The following is a 19,574-nucleotide window of genomic DNA, read 5'->3' on the forward strand; positions in this document are numbered from 1 at the left end:
ATGAAATTAGTTTAAAATATAGACTCCTAGATGATTCTAGAATGCGTAGCCTCCAGTGACTTCCTCATATAGGAAGGGAAGAGCGTTCCAGACGGCCGCAGAAGCGCATCTGAAAACCCCGCGCGATGTTGCGGTGACCGCCGTTTTTGTTTGACATTTATCGAAAAGCCGCTGCTGCTGCTGCTGATGATGATGATGACTGGAGTTTGCGTGATGATAACGATGATGATGATGATGATGACCATCTTTGTTAAGTTTGAAAGTAACTTGTTGGTTGGCATTTGAGTTCACGCGCAGGAGGTGGACGCAAAGAAACCGTCTTGGCAAGACGGAGCCAGTGACGCAGCGGTCCAAAGTATCGAACGTCTTGCAGTCAAAGTGCGATAAATGTGATCATTGGGCGGAAAAGTTCGTGGGTTTGATCCTGACACATACGCCACGGTGGCTAGGAGATGTTAACTACCTCGCCTGGTTTACAGGAGGTCGTGGGTTCGATCACAACCCTAACGCCACGGTGGCTAGGGGATGTTAACTACCTCGCCTGGTATACAAGATGCCGTGGGTTCGACCCCGACACATACGCCACGGTGGCTAGGAGATGTTAACTACCTCGCCTGGTATACAGGAGGTCGTGGGTTCGATCCCAACCCTAACGCCACGGTGGCTAGGGGATGTTAACTACCTCGCCTGGTATACAAGATGCCGTGGGTTCGACCCCGACACATACGCCACGGTGGCTAGGAGATGTTAACTACCTCGCCTGGTATACAGGAGGCCGGGCGTTCGTCCCCGACACATACGCCATGGTGGCTAGGAGATGTTAACTACCTCGCCTGGTATACAGGAGGTCGTGGGTTCGATCACAACCCTAACGCCACGTTGGCTAGGAGATGTTAACTTCCTCGCCTGGTGTACAGGAGGTCGTGGGTTCGATCCCAACCCTAACGCCACGGTGGCTAGGGGATGTTAACTACCTCGCCTGGTATACAAGAGGTCGTGGGTTCGATCCAGACCTTGAGGAAGCCTGCTGCTGTATATTTGGAGTTTGCGTCTTTCTCCCCGTGGTTGGGCGGATTTTTCTTCAGTTGTTTCCGCTCCACATTTATGATCAACCTCACGCTTTGAAGAGTTATTTGGCCGCTGCTACATACATTGCCACGTGGTGATTATGATGATGGTAAGCCACTTCACGTTGAGCTGCTATCACTGCGAAAACCAGGGTCGCTTCTGAAAAAAGAGCTATATTGCTCAGTGGGGCTTCCTTTTCCTTGTAACAATTACAAAGAAAAAACTTAAATAGATGATATATATGGCAAAACCAAATGCAATAATCATATATAACCCAGGAAGAAAGAAGGCTGACAAGCTGGGCTCAGGAAGCGTATGGACAACCAAAAGTATTCCTCCTACATGAAGCGTATGGACAACCAAAAGTATTCCTCCTACGTCAGCAGTTCTCCTGCTGTGTTTGTCTCACCTGATGATGGTTGCTTGTGTTGCGGTCGAAACGTCGTGACCTATACATTTTCTATCTGTGTGACTTTAGCGAAAGAACCAAAGAATATAAAAGTAATGTAGTTTAACCCCTTTTTTTGTTCTTATTGGGTTCAGGGTGATGAACACAAAGCAAATTATTTGGTGCGAACGCGACGCATTCCAAAAAAAATGTCGTGAAATAAATGCAAGTTATTTCATTATTATTGTTGTTGTTTTGTTAGCGTTACGACTCTGGCGACGATGTAATGAGAGCCACTTTATTATTATAATAGGGTTTTTCCCCTTTTTTCTGGAAACAAAACTCAAACTTTTTTACGAGAATTCATGTCACTGCATTAACCACAATACCTGCAGTCAAAATGCATTATTTTATTTTATCAATTTATTATTTTATTCTCATTCTACGTGACTTTACCGAAAGAACCAAATAAGATTAATCCTTGCAGTCACGAAAGCTTTAAATCGAAATTTAACCGCCTCTACGGAGAGGGATTCCACACCACCTTAAGATCATTCAACAGACTCCGGGATAAGAAGGCTCAACTAATCGAGTCTCTCACCTTTCTGAAGAGATGCCACGACTCTAAGGTAATACCAACCGCATTTACACTAACCTCTGCTGTTGCAACTTCTCTCAATGCAAAACGAATTATAGCAAGAACTAGCTTCGCTCTTATCTCGGAAAAAATCAGACTTACACGCATCGAACTCGATCAGTTAGACAAGACACTCTACAAATCACACTTAACATTGACAGCAACAATGTCTACATCGTATTGGGAACATGTAGACAATATGACTACCTCTTCGGCTGCCACTATGTCGACCAAATGTAGGGACAATTTGATTTCCAAATTCAATCACCTCTCCAGCAAAAAATCGGATCCACACACCGAAAAGATAGACGTCAACAAAGTCGTAATTAATCGCAGTAACAGTTCCATTTCTGATGGTCTGAAATCCGTTTTAGCTAGAGGTCTAAACTTTGCTGTCACACCGAGACATTTACCGGTTAATGATATCATTGCCTATGTCGACGTTGCACTCAAGGGCTTGAGTCACATCGCTGCAGATGTAGCAAGATCTGAAATCGCTGCAACCCTCAAAAACGCTAAGTTGCCACCCAGGAACATCAGCAAAGACGAACGTTTTGAATTATCTCAATTAAAAAAGAGAGGTGATATTGTCGTCCTCTCAGCCGACAAGGGCAATGCCATTGTCATCATGGACAAAACAGAATATAACAACAAAATTCAAGAACTACTCAACGATGGCAGCTATACAAAAATAAAAAGAGATCCCACCAACAGCCTGGTTACCAAAACGAACAAAATAATCTCTGATTCAACAGCATTAATTGATGAGACCAAACAGTTCTCGTTGAAACCCTCTGCTGCCAGACCACCAAGATTATATGGCCTTCCAAAGATACACAAAGAAGATACACCCCTTCGTCCCATCGTCTCTACTATCAACTCCCCCACCTATAAACTGGCACGTTTTCTTGCTGATATACTGCGATCTTTCACTGGAAAAAAACACCTCTGCGGTACTAAATTCTGCTCACCTGGTATCGACAATCAAAGGAATTTCCCTGTCCCCAGATGACCTGCTTGTCAGTTTTGATGTGGTGTCCTTGTTCACCAAAGTCCCGGTACCTGACACCATCGCTATCATTGAAGACCTGGTTCATCAAGGACTGCACACTGATGTACCCCCCCTGGTGAGACATTGCTTAACCAACACATACTTCACCTGGAATGGAACTTTCTACAAACAAACTGAGGGCACCCCAATGGGCTCCCCCCCTATCTCCGGTTGTAGCCAACGTATTCATGGAAAAATTTGAAACTGACGCCATCCAGACTGCCACTCTACGCCCGACCTTATGGAAGAGGTACGTGGATGACACCTTTGTCATCTGGCCACATGGCCAGCCTGCTCTAGACCAATTCCGCGACCACATCAATTCCATACACCCAGCCATCAGATTTACCATGGAGGTCGAAAAAGATGGCAAACTACCCTTTTTGGATGTCTTAATTAAAAGGAGACATGATGGTTCAATGAGCCATTCTGTCTACAGGAAAGCTACCCATACAGATGCTTACTTGAAACCGGATTCCCACCACCATCCATCCCAGAAGAACTCCCTCATCAAGACTCTATACCATAGAGCCCAATGCATTTCCGACCAGGAACACATTACCAGTGAACTCAAGCACGTACACCAGGCTCTCACGGCTAATGGTTACTCCGACTACACAATCTGCAAAGCCATCACTCCAGTCATGAATAAGGATCCTCTTGTGGAGCCACTCAAAACCATCACCTTACCCTACATTGCAGGGGTCACTAAAAAGATCTCCAAAATCCTGAATAAACACAAGATCCAGGTCCGAATCAACACAGTACATAAAATCCGTGATCTAGTTCCATCTGTAAAAGATGTTGTTCCAGACATACAGTACGCGGGCGTTTACAAACTAAAGTGCCTCTGTGGTAGTAGCTACATTGGAGAAACCAAACGACATATCTCGGACCGCATCCGCGAACATAAAGCAGACTTGAAACACGGTAGAACGAACTCCACTGCCGTGGCAGATCACTGTTATAATTCAGTGGGCTCACACGACATTGACTTCTCCAAGACGGAGGTTCTTTGCAAACTAACCGGCTACCATGAGAGATTCGTTCATGAGGCCATTCACATATACAAGCACAGAGACAATTTCTTTCCGAAAAGATGGATTCTGGCTTAGTAACCATAGGAAAGATTTTGATTTAAAGCTTTCGTGACTGCAGTAATTCATATTCTTAGTTTTTTCGGTAAAGTCACGTTGAAGAGAAACAACAAAATAACAAAATATGTATAAAACAATAAAAAATTCTCACGACGTTTCGACCATAACTCAAACGGTCATCATCAGGTGTGTTGGTTTGCATAATTTTTTTTTTAAATAAATTTATGCAAACCAACACACCTGATGATGACCGTTTGAGTTATGGTCGAAACGTCGTGAGAATTTTTTATTGTTTTATATATATTTTGTTATTTTGTTGTTTCTCTTCAACGTGACTTTACCGAAAAAACTAAGAATACATAGGAAAGATGTTTTAAACCATTTCCGTTCTTAATTAATTGTATTTTACGATGACCTTCACACCGCAGCTTTTTCGCTGGCATTGACTCTTAATGCCTCTCACACCATGGTTAATGGTATGGTTTACAATATGGAGTATAACAGCGCCTCGCAGCTGTCTCTCTCCCCCTCCTCTGTTCCGACCATGGATGAACTCGTCCGTCTGAACGGGGCCCGTAGCTATCCGTGTTGCTAAAGTTGAGGGTAAGAATCCACCCATTTTTCGCCATAAAGCATTTTGATATCTAACGACTTATTGTTGGTAGCTTAGCTGATTGGAGAATATAGAGTTTATTGATAACATTGAGGTAATTTATATTTTAGTATTTTTTATTGGTTCACTATATAGTATTCATTATATATTGTATTGTATACCCAGTTACTGTGAATAGCTCAGATGTGTAGGCCTTAATTTCAACATAGCCATTTCTGTGACCAGTCACAAGCTAATCACTCAGTTATTTCAATGCTAAATTCGCGTAGTTATTTCAATGCTAAATTCTCCTGTTTGATTTGTACTAGGTGCCTCGGTGAATGTATATGCTCTGACTTTAACATAGCTATTTCTGTGGCCAGTTACAAGCTAATCACTCAGCTATTTCAATGCTAAATTCTATGCTAATTCCTTTGTCAAGGAGTGCCTCTGCGGATGTGTATGCTTTAATTTAGCTATTTCAATGCTAAAGTCTATGCTAATTCCTTTGTCAAGGGGTGCCTTTGCGGATGTGTATGCTTTAATTTTAACATAGCCTTTTCGGTGACCAGTCACATGCTAATCACTCAGCCATTTCAATGCTAAATTATATGCTAATTCCTTTGTCAAGGCGCTTTGTTTCTTCTCACACAGCTTAAAGGTCGTGATCTCAGCGTCGCTTTCTCACTCCAGCGCTGTCCTCCAGACAGTCTCGTCCCCTTCACCTGACGAAGGCCGCTTGTGTTGTGGCCGAAACGTCGTGAGAATATTATTGTGTTATTTTATTTTATCAATGTATTATTTTATTCTCATTCCACGTGACTTTACCGAAAGAACCAAAGAAGAAAAAACACACTATGATAATATATGCATTGTCTTTGAAACTGATTGGTCCACACCAAGGGACGGCTTTCTTTTGAGCCAATTGGGTCGAGGCTCAAAATAAAGCCGTCAATTGGTGTGGACCAATCAGTTTCAAGGACAATGCATATATTATCATAGTGTGTTTTTTGTTTGCATTTTGACTGCAGGTATTGTGGTTAATGCAGTGACATGAATCCTTGTAAAAAGGTTTCAGTTTTGTTGCCAGAAAAAAGGGGAAAACCCCTATTATTACATTTTGGTACTGGCAAAGGAGGTCTAATGATGTAGAAGCCACTTTGTTGCGACACAGCCACAATACGGGACCCGAGGCTTCGCTCTTGTCTTCAGCTCGTAGCTTCCTCCGAACGTCCCCTTCCCCTGGTTGCTCTCCCCTTTGCATTCCTCTCGAACCCCCCTTCGTGGCGAATCTTCCGTCACTGTTTCACCCCCCCTAGCCGATCCCCGTCCTTCCCCTCTCATCGGATCACAACCGTCGCCTCTGGGATCCTTCTCTCGGTTTCCCCGCCTAATCTCGTTTAAATCTTATTCCTCCAATCACTTCAAAGGTCTCCCTCCCGACCAATCGCCGTGGAGGACTCTTTCCACCAATCGGGAGACCTTTTTAACATTTGAACCGTCTGTAGGCTGCACATTGGCTTGGGGTGAGTGGTCGATAACGTTGGCCATTAGTTAAACACGTAGTAGGCTTTCGCGACCAATATCATCTATAATAGAGTTTTTTTTGGGTTAGATTGCAGAAGTATAAATGTGTCATTAAACCCGCCACCACCCGACACAGCTAACTAGTAAGGGTTGTCACGTAAACATAACGTGCCAATTCGTTACTAGTACAGCACTAGTGTGTAGTGTAGTGTATAGTAGTGTAGTGTATAGTGTAGTGTATAGTGTAGTGTATAGTGTAGTATACTAGTACAGCACTAGTACAGCACTAGTGTGTAGTGTAGTGTATAGTAGTGTAGTGTATAGTGTAGTGTATAGTGTAGTATACTAGTACAGCACTAGTACAGCACTAGTGTATAGTGTAGTGTATAGTGTAGTATATAGTGTAGTGTATAGTGTAGTGTATAGTGTAGTGTATGGTGTAGTGTATGGTGTAGTGTATAGTAGTGTAGTGTATAGTGTAGTATACTAGTACAGCACTAGTACAGCACTAGTGTATAGTGTAGTGTATAGTGTAGTATATAGTGAAGTGTATAGTGTAGTGTATAGTGTAGTGTATGGTGTAGTGTATAGTGTAGTGTATAGTGAAATGTATAGTGTAGTGTACTTGTACAGCACTAACCGGTGTGTTGGAGAGCCAAGCCACAACATTTACAATCTGAGTACGACGTTTCGCCAGTAATTACAACTAGCCTCATCAGGTGACAGCCAGATTTGTGGAGACATCCTCCTGTTTCCTTCCTTCGCTAGAGGGGTAGATGTGTTGACGTCACTTGTGAGCCCTTCACGTGCGAAGGCTGGGGGCGAGATTAATGAATACATTGAGTATGCCGTGTAAACCCGTCATGGAACCTGTTAGGTGCATTCGTCGCTAATATTAACGCAAATTGTTGATCAAGGGAAAAGTAAACAGTTTCTAGCTTGTACGCCGAAGGGCGGCCAATGGAGACCGGCATTATCGGAGTGGCGTCGACGAGTCCCCGGCGACCGACGAGGAATCCCCGAAGGCCCCGGACGGTGGCGGCCCCCTTCGTGGAGGCGCGGGGCAGCCGCGCGGAGAGCCAGCGGCGACGGTGCAGGGTGGCGGGCGGAGCGTTGACGAGGGTTGTGGTGGCAGCGGTGGGGTCACTTACCGTTGGGGTGGGGTGGGGGGTGCCTTGCCACCACCCCCCCCCCCCACCCCTAGTGGCCAAAGCTACGAGTTGGGGTGGGGGAGGGGGGGGGGCATGGGGGGAGACCACCCCTTTGATTAACCGCCACCATGATGAGATGCGTTTTCGAACGTGCTGACGTCTCACGTTTTATTTTTCTTTGAATTGAATTGGGGGTGCGGGCGGTGGGGGAGGGGGGCAACCGCGGTGTGCGGCATCCAGGCGTAAGGCGAGCGGAGCTGCAGTCGTCCTCGTAATCTTCTTCTTCTTCTACTTCTTCTTCCTCCTCCTCCTCCTCTTCTTCTTCTTCTTCCTCCTCCTCCTCCTCTTCTTCTTCTTCTTCCTCCTCCTCCTCTTCTTCTTCTTCTTCCTCCTCCTCTTCTTCTTCTTCTTCTTCCTCCTCCTCCTCTTCTTCTTCTTCTTCCTCTTCTTCTTCTTCCTCTTCTTCTTCTTCTTCTTCCTCCTCTTCTTCTTCTTCTTCTTCCTCCTCCTCCTCTTCTTCTTCTTCTTCCTCTTCTTCTTCCTCTTCTTCTTCTTCCTCCTCTTCTTCTTCTTCTTCTTCCTCCTCTTCTTCTTCTTCTTCTTCTTCCTCCTCCTCCTCCTCTTCTTCTTCTTCTTCCTCTTCTTCTTCCTCTTCTTCTTCTTCCTCCTCTTCTTCTTCTTCTTCCTCCTCTTCTTCTTCTTCTTCTTCTTCTTCCTCCTCTTCTTCTTCTTCTTCTTCTTCCACGCGTTTGTCCCACTCGTGTGGTGCGGCAAGGGGGGGGGGGGTAGGGGGGGGGGGTGGTCCATCTGTCCTTGCCAACCTCCTCCACGCTGCCCCCGTCCTGCGCCATCTCTCTTTCCGCTCCTCGTGCCACCACCTCCGATCGCACCACATCGCTACCCCCCCCCCCCCACTCCCTCTCCTCCCACCTCTTCTGCCTTCTTCCTCTTCATCTCTTTCCTTTCACTTGCATCACTTGCCACCTTCTTGACCCCCACCCACCCCACGTCATGTTCCCCTTCGTCTCTGAACATGACCGAGCCCACACCAGGAACCTTTTCTCTCTTGCTCGCTCTCTCTCTCTCTCTCTTGCTCTCGTCTTCTCCGTCATTTCAACCACCTCCAGTCTTCCTCTCACTCCTTCAATGTTTCCCCTCCCTGTCCTTCCTTGCTAAACACCAACATTCGCCGCAACATCCCCATCTCTGCCACTGCCACCGCCTGGTCCCCTCCCTCGACGGAGCCCTTGGTGGGCGGCTGCATCTTTTGCGAAGACCGGGAGAGTTCCCCCCCACCCCCACGCCTACAGCGTTAAATGTTGGAGACCGTGAGCTGTTCAGGGCGCCGGTTGGCTCTCACAGCGTGGAACTGATGGGGTGCGTTACCTGGTTAACCTTTGAAGGGCGGGAGAGCGTGACAACATTTATGTGCCCACAAGGAGGAGCCCTGTCCATCAATCACGAGACATTTTTTTTGTTTTATCACGACAAAGTGCACGCCGGTGTGGAGGCACTTAAATCACAAAGCGCGATAATTGAAGATCAATATCTGCTCCCCTTTCTGCACGCCATTATGCCCAGTGGCAGTATAAGCTGTGAGCCAAATATAGAAGGATATAAAAAAACTGGTCGTCTGCCTCCCCTAAGTCGACTCAGCTACGGTGGTGAGATGTTAGATGCCTCGTCTCGTAAACAGGAGGTCGTGGGTTCGATCCCGATCCCGATCCCGACCCTGACGAAGCCTGCTGCTGTATATTTGGAGTTGGCGTATCTCTCTCTGTCGGTCTTCCCCGTGGCCGAGTGGCTTTTTCTCCGGTCCCTCCATCTTTTTTTCATTGGCTGCGGTCATAAATTTCCACGTGATGGTGGTGGTGATGATGATGATAAGCCACTTCGCTGAGCTGTTGTCATTTACGATGGCCAGGTCGCTTCTGAAAAAGAGCGACAGTACCTGGTGCGGTGTATGACCATAATAGCCAGATGGGCCATTCTCCTGAACTGGAGATATCGTGAACCTCCACCGTCAAGAGGAAGGAGTTCGATGCCACGTGGCATCGCCTGATACAGCAGGGCCTGCACAGCTGTGAACCCCTAATCAGTGCCCTACATTATCACAGACCAAGTCAGACCTCATGGGTCACCCCGTGCCCCTTGTAAATCTCAAAGTTCATCCAACAAAGTCCAACCACAAGGGAAATACACAAACACATACTACTACCACTACTACACTCGCCACTACTACACTCACCACTACTACACTTACCACTACTACACTCACCACTACTACACTAACCACTACTACATTCACCACCACTACACTCACCACTACACTCACCACTACACTCACCACTACTACACTCACCACTACTACACTCACTACTATACTCACCACTGGTACACTCACCACTACTACACTCACCACTACACTCACCACTACTACACTCAACACCACTACACTCACCATTTTACTCACCACTGGTACACTCACCACTACTACACTCACCACTACACTCACCACTAGTACACTCACCACTAGTACGCTCACCACTAGTACATTCACCACTATTACACTCACCACTAGTACACTCCTCACTAGTACACTCACCACTAGTACATTCACCACTATTACACTCACCACTAGTACACTCACCACCAGTACACTCACTACTAGTACACTCACCACTACACTCACCACTACTACACTCACCACTAGTACACTCACCACTAGTACACTCACCACCACTGCACTCACCACTACTATTCTCACCACTAGTACACTCACCACTACTGCACTCACCACTGGTACACTCACCACTAGAACACTCACAACTAGTACATTCACCACTATTACACTCACCACTAGTACACTCAACACTAGTACGCTCACCACTAGTAAATTCACCACTATTACACTCACCACTAGTACGCTCACCACTAGTACATTCACCACTATTACACTCACCACTAGTACACTCACCAATAGTACACTCACCACTACACTCACCACTAGTGCACTCACCACTAGTACACTCACTACTAGTACACTCACCACTACACTCACCACTAGTACACTTACCACTACACTCACCACTAGTACACTCACCACTAGTACACTCACCACTACACTCACCACTATTACACTCACCACTAGTACACTCACCACTAGTACACTCACCACCACTGCACTCACCACTACTATTCTCACCACTAGTACACTCACCACTACTGCACTCACCACTAGTACACTCACCACTAGAACACTCACCACTAGTATATTCACCACTATTACACTCACCACTAGTACACTCAACACTAGTACGCTCACCACTAGTACATTCACCACTATTACACTCACCACTAGTACACTCACCACTAGTACACTCACCACTAGTACATTCACCACTATTACACTCACCACTAGTACACTCACCAATAGTACACTCACCACTACACTCACCACTAGTACACTCACCACTAGTACACTCACTACTAGTACACTCACCACTACACTCACCACTAGTACACTTACCACTACACTCACCACTAGTACACTCACCACTAGTACACTCACCACTACACTCACCACTATTACACTCACCACTAGTACACTCACCACTAGTACACTCACCACCACTGAACTCACCACTACTATTCTCACCACTAGTACACTCACCACTACTGCACTCACCACTAGTACACTCACCACTAGAACACTCACCACTAGTATATTCACCACTATTACACTCACCACTAGTACACTCAACACTAGTACGCTCACCACTAGTACATTCACCACTATTACACTCACCACTAGACCACTCACCACTAGTACACTCACCACTAGTACATTCACCACTATTACAGTCACCACTAGTACACTCACTAATAGTACACTCACCACTAGTACACTCACCACCACTGCACTCACCACTACTATTCTCACCACTAGTACACTCACCACTACTGCACTCACCACTGGTACACTCACCACTAGAACACTCACAACTAGTACATTCACCACTATTACACTCACCACTAGTACACTCACCACTAGTACGCTCACCACTAGTACATTTACCACTATTACACTCACCACTAGTACACTCACCAATAGTACACTCACCACTACACTCACCACTAGTACACTCACCACTAGTACACTCACTACTAGTACACTCACCACTACACTCACCACTAGTACACTTACCACTACACTCACCACTAGTACACTCACCCCTATTACACTCACCACTACACTCACCACTATTACACTCACCACTAGTACACTCACCACCACTGCACTCACCACTACTATTCTCACCACTAGTACACTCACCACTACTGCACTCACCACTAGTACACTCACCACTAGAACACTCACCACTAGTATATTCACCACTATTACACTCACCACTAGTACACTCAACACTAGTACGCTCACCACTAGTACATTCACCACTATTACACTCACCACTAGTACACTCACCACTAGTACACTCACCACTAGTACATTCACCACTATTACAGTCACCACTAGCACACTCACCAATAGTACACTCACCACTACACTCACCACTAGTACACTCACCACTAGTACACTCACTACTAGTACACTCACCACTACACTCACCACTAATACACTTACCACTACACTCACCACTAGTACACTCACCACTAGTACACTCACCACTACACTCACCACTATTACACTCACCACTAGTACACTCACCACTAGTACACTCACCACCACTGCACTCACCACTACTATTCTCACCACTAGTACACTCACCACTACTGCACTCACCACTAGTACACTCACCACTAGAACACTCACCACTAGTATATTCACCACTATTACACTCACCACTAGTACACTCAACACTAGTACGCTCACCACTAGTACATTCACCACTAGTACACTCACCACTAGTACACTCACCACTAGTACACTCACCACTAGTACATTCACCACTATTACACTCACCACTAGTGCACTCACTAATAGTACACTCACCACTACACTCACCACTAGTACACTCACCACTAGTACACTCACTACTAGTACACTCACCACTACACTCACCACTAGTACACTTACCACTACACTCACCACTAGTACACTCACCACTAGTACACTCACCACTACACTCACCACTATTACACTCACCACTAGTACACTCACCACTAGTACACTCACCACTACACTCACCACTAGTACACTTACCACTACACTCACCACTAGTACACTCACCACTAGTACACTCACCACTACACTCACCACTATTACACTCACCACTAGTACACTCACCACTAGTACACTCACCACTACACTCACCACTAGTACACTTACCACTACACTCACCACTAGTACACTCACCACTAGTACACTCACCACTACACTCACCACTATTACACTCACCACTAGTACACTCACCACTAGTACACTCACCACTACACTCACCACTAGTACACTTACCACTACACTCACCACTAGTACACTCACCACTAGTACACTCACCACTACACTCACCACTATTACACTCACCACTAGTACACTCACCACTAGTACACTCACCACTACACTCACCACTAGTACACTTACCACTACACTCACCACTAGTACACTCACCACTAGTACACTCACCACTACACTCACCACTATTACACTCACCACTAGTACACTCACCACTAGTACACTCACCACTACACTCACCACTAGTACACTTACCACTACACTCACCACTAGTACACTCACCACTAGTACACTCACCACTACACTCACCACTATTACACTCACCACTAGTACACTCACCACTAGTACACTCACCACTACACTCACCACTAGTACACTTACCACTACACTCACCACTAGTACACTTACCACTACACTCACCACTAGTACACTCACCACTAGTACACTCACCACGACTGTTTGTGTGCCATGCAGTCGGCATTCCAAATGTATCATCGCTCCTAAAGGATTACCGCTACCGCTGCTGCTGCATCTGAGCTGCCACTGCTATGCAGATGACGATCGTTTGTGTTATGGTCGAAACGTCGTGAGAATTTTTATTGTTTTATATATATTTTATTATTTTATTGTATCCCTTCAACGTGACTTTACCGAAAGAGCTAAGAATATGAATATACACTTCACTATTACACACTACTACTGTATACACTACTATACACTACACTATACACTACTGCTGTATACACTACACTATACACTACTGCTGTATACACTACACTATACACTACTGTTGTATACACTATACACTTCACTATTACACACTACTACTGTATACACTATTATACACTACACTATACACTACTGCTGTATACACTACACTATACACTACTGTTGTATACACTATACACTACTATACACTACACTATACACTACTATACACTACTATACACTACTACACTCTACACTACACTATAATACACTACACTATACACTACTACACAATACACTGCTATGATGTGGCCACTACTTGAGCGATATTGGCACTACAAGACAGGGAGATGAAGGTGGAGACAGCAAATGACAACATGTGCAGTACACCCACACCGACTACTTGGGTATCTGCGCATGGATCGTGATGATGATGATGATAAACAACGCTTGTCTTCTTTGTTTTTTTTTCGGTAAAGTCACGTAGAATGAGAATTAAATAATAAAATAACACAATAAAATTCTCACGACGTTTCGGCCACAACGCAAGCGGCCGTCTTCACTACACTATACGGCCGCTTGAGTTGTGGCCGAAATGTCGTGAGAATTTTATTGTGTTATTTAATTTTATTAATTTATTATTTTATTCTCATTCTACGTGGTGACTTTACCGAAAGAACCAAAGAAGATGAATCCTTGCAGTCACGAAAGCTTTAAATCGAAATAAAAACAACGCTTGGTCCAGCAGTCTACAAGGCTACACGAGGAATCTTACATTTCGTGCACGTATGCGTGCATGAGCATGCGTGTGTAATGGTTATGCGCCGTCGACTTTACAGGAGTACGTCAAAGACATGGTGACATCAATCAATGAAACATTCTTCAAATCGCTTTAAACTATTGTCATTAAATTTTGATTTAAAGCTTTCGTGACTGCAAGGATTCATCTTCTTTGGTTCTTTCGGTAAAGTCACGTAGAATGAGAATAAAATAATAAATTGATAAAATAAAATAACACGATAAAATTCTCACGACGTTTCGGCCACAACACAAGCGGCCTTCATCAGGTGAAGAGACGAGACTGTCTGCAGGACAGCGCTGGAGCGAAAAAGCCACGCTCAGATCGCGACCTTTAAGCTGTGTGAGAAGAAACAAAGCGCCTTGACAAAGGAATTCACATTGAATTTAGCATTGAAATGGCTGAATGATTAGCTTGTGACTGGTCACAGAAATGGCTATGTTAAAGTTAAACCATACACATCCGCAGAGGCACCCCTTGACAATGGAATTAGCATAGAATTTAGCATTGAAATAGCTGAGTGATTAGCTTGTTACTGGTCACAGAAATAGCTATGTTAAAGTCAGAGCATACACATTCACAGAGGCACCTAGTACAAATCAAACAGGATAATTTAGCATTGAAATAACTAGGAGAATTTAGCATTGAAATAACTGAGTGATTAGCTTGTGACTGGTCAAGAGAAATGGCTATGTTGAAGTCAAAGCCTACACATCTGAGCTATTCACAGTAACTGGGTATACACTACAATATATAATGAATACTATATAGTGAACCAATAAAAAAAAACTAAAATATAAATTACCTCAATGTTATCAATAAACTCTATATATTCTCCAATCAGCTAAGCTACCAACAATAAGTCGTTATATATCACAATGCTATATGGCAAAAAATGGGTGGATTCTTACCCTCAACTTTAGCAACACGGATAGCTACAGGCCCCGTTCACTCGGACGAGTTCATCCATGGTCGGAACAGAGGAGGGGGAGAGAGACAGCTGCGAGGCGCTATTATACTCCATGTTGTAAACCATACCATTAACCATGGTGTGAGAGGTATTAAGAGTCAATGCCAGCGAAAGAGCAGCGGTCTGAAGGTCATCGTAAAATACAATTAATTAAGAACGGAAATGGTTTAAAACATTTTTCCAATGGTTACAAAGCCAGAATCCATCTTCTCGGTTGAAATTGTCTCTGTGCTTGTATATGTGAATGGCCTCATGAACGAATCTCTCATGGTAGCCGGTTGGTTTGCAAAGAACCTCCGTCTTGGAGAAGTCAATGTCATGTGAGCCCACTGAATTATAACAGTGATCTGCCACGGCAGAGGAGTTCGTTCTACCGTGTTTCAAGTCTGCTTTATGTTCGCGGATGCGGTCCGAGATATGTCGTTTGGTTTCTCCAATGTAGCTGCTACCACAGAGGCACTTTAGTTTGTAAACGCCTGGGTACTGTATGTCTGGAACAGCATATTTTACAGATGGAACTAGATCACGGATTTTATGTACTGTGTTGAATCGGACCTGGATCTTGTGTTTATTCAGGATTTGGGAGATCTTTTTAGTGACCCCTGCAATGTAGGGTAAGGTGATGGTTTTGAGTGGCTCCACAAGAGGATCCTTCTTCATGACTGGAGTGATGGCTTTGTGGATTGTGTAGTCGGAGTAACCATTAGCCCTGAGAGCCTGGTGTACGTGCTTGAGTTCACTGGTAATGTGTTCCTGGTCGGAAATGCATTGGGCTCTATGGTATAGAGTCTTGATGAGGGAGTTCTTCTGGGATGGATGGTGGTGGGAATCCGGTTTCAAGTAAGCATCTGTATGGGTAGCTTTCCTGTAGACAGAGTGGCTCATTGAACCATCATGTCTCCTTTTAATTAAGACATCCAAAAAGGGTAGTTTGCCATCTTTTTTGACCTCCATGGTAAATCTGATGGCTGGGTGTATGGAATTGATGTGGTAGCGGAATTGGTCTAGAGCAGGCTGGCCATGTGGCCAGATGACAAAGGTATCATCCACGTACCTCTTCCATAAGGTCGGGCGTAGAGTGGCAGTCTGGATGGCGTCAGTTTCAAATTTTTCCATGAATACGTTGGCTACAACCGGAGATAGGGGGGAGCCCATTGGGGTGCCCTCAGTTTGTTTGTAGAAAGTTCCATTCCAGGTGAAGTATGTGTTGGTTAAGCAATGTCTCACCAGGGGGGTACATCAGTATGCAGTCCTTGATGAACCAGGTCTTCAATGATAGCGATGGTGTCAGGTACCGGGACTTTGGTGAACAAGGACACCACATCAAACCTGACAAGCAGGTCGTCTGGGGACAGGGAAATGCCTTTGATTGTCGATACCAGGTGAGTAGAATTTAGTACCGCAGAGGTGTTTTTTTCCAGTGAAAGGTCGCAGTATATCAGCAAAAAAACGTGCCAGTTTATAGGTGGGGGAGTTGATAGTAGAGACGATGGGACGAAGGCGTGTATCTTATTTGTGTATCTTTGGAAGGCCATATAATCTTGGTGGTCTGGCAGCAGAGGGTTTCAACGAGAACTGTTTGGTCTGATCAATTTATGCTGTTGAATCAGAGATTATTTTGTTCGTTTTGGTAACCAGGCTGTTGGTGGGATCTCTTTTTATTTTTGTATAGCTGCCATCGTTGAGTAGTTTTTGAATTTTGTTGTTATATTCTGTTTTGTCCATGATGACAATGGCATTGCCATTGTCGGCTGAGAGGACGACAATATCACCTCTCTTTTTTAATTGAGATAATTCAAAACGTTCGTCTTGGCTGATGTTGCTGGGTGGCAACTTAGCGTTTTTGAGGGTTGCAGCGATTTCAGATCCTGCTACGTCTGCAGAGATGTGACTCAAGCCCTTGAGTGCAACGTCGACATGGGCAATGATATCATTAACCAGTAAGTGTCTCGGTGTGACAGCAAAGTTTAGACCTTTAGCTATTGTCATTGTAGTGCGTATTGCAATGTGGCACTGCAACTCTGATGTTGTAGGAGAAAACATTTATTTAAAAGTCTGTTTAATTAAGTAGAACGTGTTGATATGTATTTAAAGTTGCGCATTTTGATGTTACGTCATAATTTTTCAAACCCCCCCCCCTTTCCCCCTCGTCGCAAATCGTCACAAAAGTCTGACCCCGCCCCCTCCTCCCCGAGGTGCGTGACGTCACTTACGAACGGCCCCTTTGTTGTTACCAGGTAAGCCCCCAGTGAACTGCTCCGTAGCTCTGAGGCTCTGTAGCGACGTGGCCATCACAAATGATCGCAGCTCATCGAAGTGGCGGCTTACCAGCAGCTGCTGAGAACTCAACAACGGGTGGTGATGTTCATTATAAATGTGGCGGGTGGGGGGGGCGGGTGGAAGAATCGGAGACAAAATCCACGCGATCACGAGGAGAGAGACGCAGAATCCAATTCTACAGCAGAAGCAGCAGGCATCGTCAGGGTCGGGATCGAACCCACGACCTCCTGCACACCAGGCGAGGTAGTTAACATCTCATAACCACCGTGATGATGATGAGAGAGAGAGACACGCAAACTATAAGTCTACAGCAGCAGGCATCGTCAGGGTCGGGATCGAACCCACGACCTCCTGCACACTAGGCGAGGTAGTTAACATCTCATAGCCACCGTGATGATGATGAGAGAGAGAGACACGCAAACTATACGTCTACAGCAGCAGGCATCGTCAGGGTCGGGATTGAACCCACAACCTCCTGCAAACCAGGCGAGGTAGTTAACATCTCCTAGCCACCGTGATGATGATGAGAGAGAGACGCAAACTCCAAATATACAGCAGCAGGCATCGTCAGGGTCGGATATCGAAGCCACGAGCTCCTGCGTACCAGGCGAGATAGTTAACAACAGCGCCTTCGTGACAGCCTTTGGCTAAAATAAGGTCGCAGGATAATATCAGAGATCATGAACATCCTTGACACAATTCATGGGTGGGTGTGCGAAAAACACCACTTTGAACGACGTTCATTTTGATACTTATGCAATAGAGAAAAACAAATCTCGAAAAGTTCATCTCCTGTGATTCATTTCTGTCTGACCTTATGACGAAAACAGAATTGACATTGAGACGACTCTTGCCTCTTTGTATAACTACCGTGCCTACCCTTGCTATATAAATAGAGATTTATTCAAGTAGATGCCTTGGTTACATTTTTTGGGTTTTTCGTAGGCCCTAGGCACAGTGCCTACTGTGCCTATTGGATGACAACGGCGTTGGTGGGTGGCTGAGTGGGTGGCTGAGTGGGTGGCTGAGTGGGTGGCTGAGTGGGTGGCTGGGTGAGTGGGTGGCTGAGTGGGTGGCTGAGTGAGTGGGGGGCTGAGTGGGTGGCTGGGTGAGTGGGTGGCTGGGTGAGTGGGTGGCTGGGTGAGTGGGTGGCTGGGTGAGTGGGTGGCTGAGTGGGTGGCTGAGTGGGTGGCTGGGTGAGTGGGTGGCTGAGTGGGTGGCTGAGTGGGTGGCTGGGTGAGTGGGTGGCTGAGTGGGTGGCTGGGTGAGTGGGGGGCTGAGTGGGTGGCTGGGTGAGTGGGTGGCTGAGTGGGTGGCTGAGTGGGTGGCTGGGTGAGTGGGTGGCTGAGTGGGTGGCTGAGTGGGTGGCTGGGTGAGTGGGTGGCTGATTGGGTGGCTGAGTGGGTGGCTGAGTGAATGAGTGAGTGGGTGGCTGAGTGGATGATTGGGTGGCTGAGTGGGTGGCTGGGTAAATGAGTGAGTGGGTGGCTGAGTGGGTGAATGAGTGAGTGGGTGGCTGGGTGAATGAGTGAGTGGCTGTGTGAATGAGTGGGTGGCTGAGTGGGTGAATGAGTGAGTGGGTGGCGTGGTGGGTGAGTGGGTGGCTTAGTGGGTGGCTGGGTGGTGGAGTGGGTGGTTGAGTGGGTGGCTGAGTGAATGAGTGGGTGGCTGGGTGCGTGAATAAGTGAGTGGGTGGCTGAGTGGGTGGCTGGGTGAATGAGTGAGTGGGTGGCTGAGTGGGTGAATGAGTGAGTGGGTGGCTAGGTGAATGAGTGAGTGGGTGGCTGGGTGAATGAGTGAGTGATTGTGTGAATGAGTGGGTGGCTGAGTAGG

The sequence above is a fragment of the Petromyzon marinus genome, chromosome 66 (genome assembly GCF_048934315.1).
Source record: "Petromyzon marinus isolate PM22_M1 ecotype Great Lakes invasive population chromosome 66, UKy_Petmar_22M1.pri1.0, whole genome shotgun sequence".
NCBI lineage: Eukaryota > Metazoa > Chordata > Hyperoartia > Petromyzontiformes > Petromyzontidae > Petromyzon > Petromyzon marinus.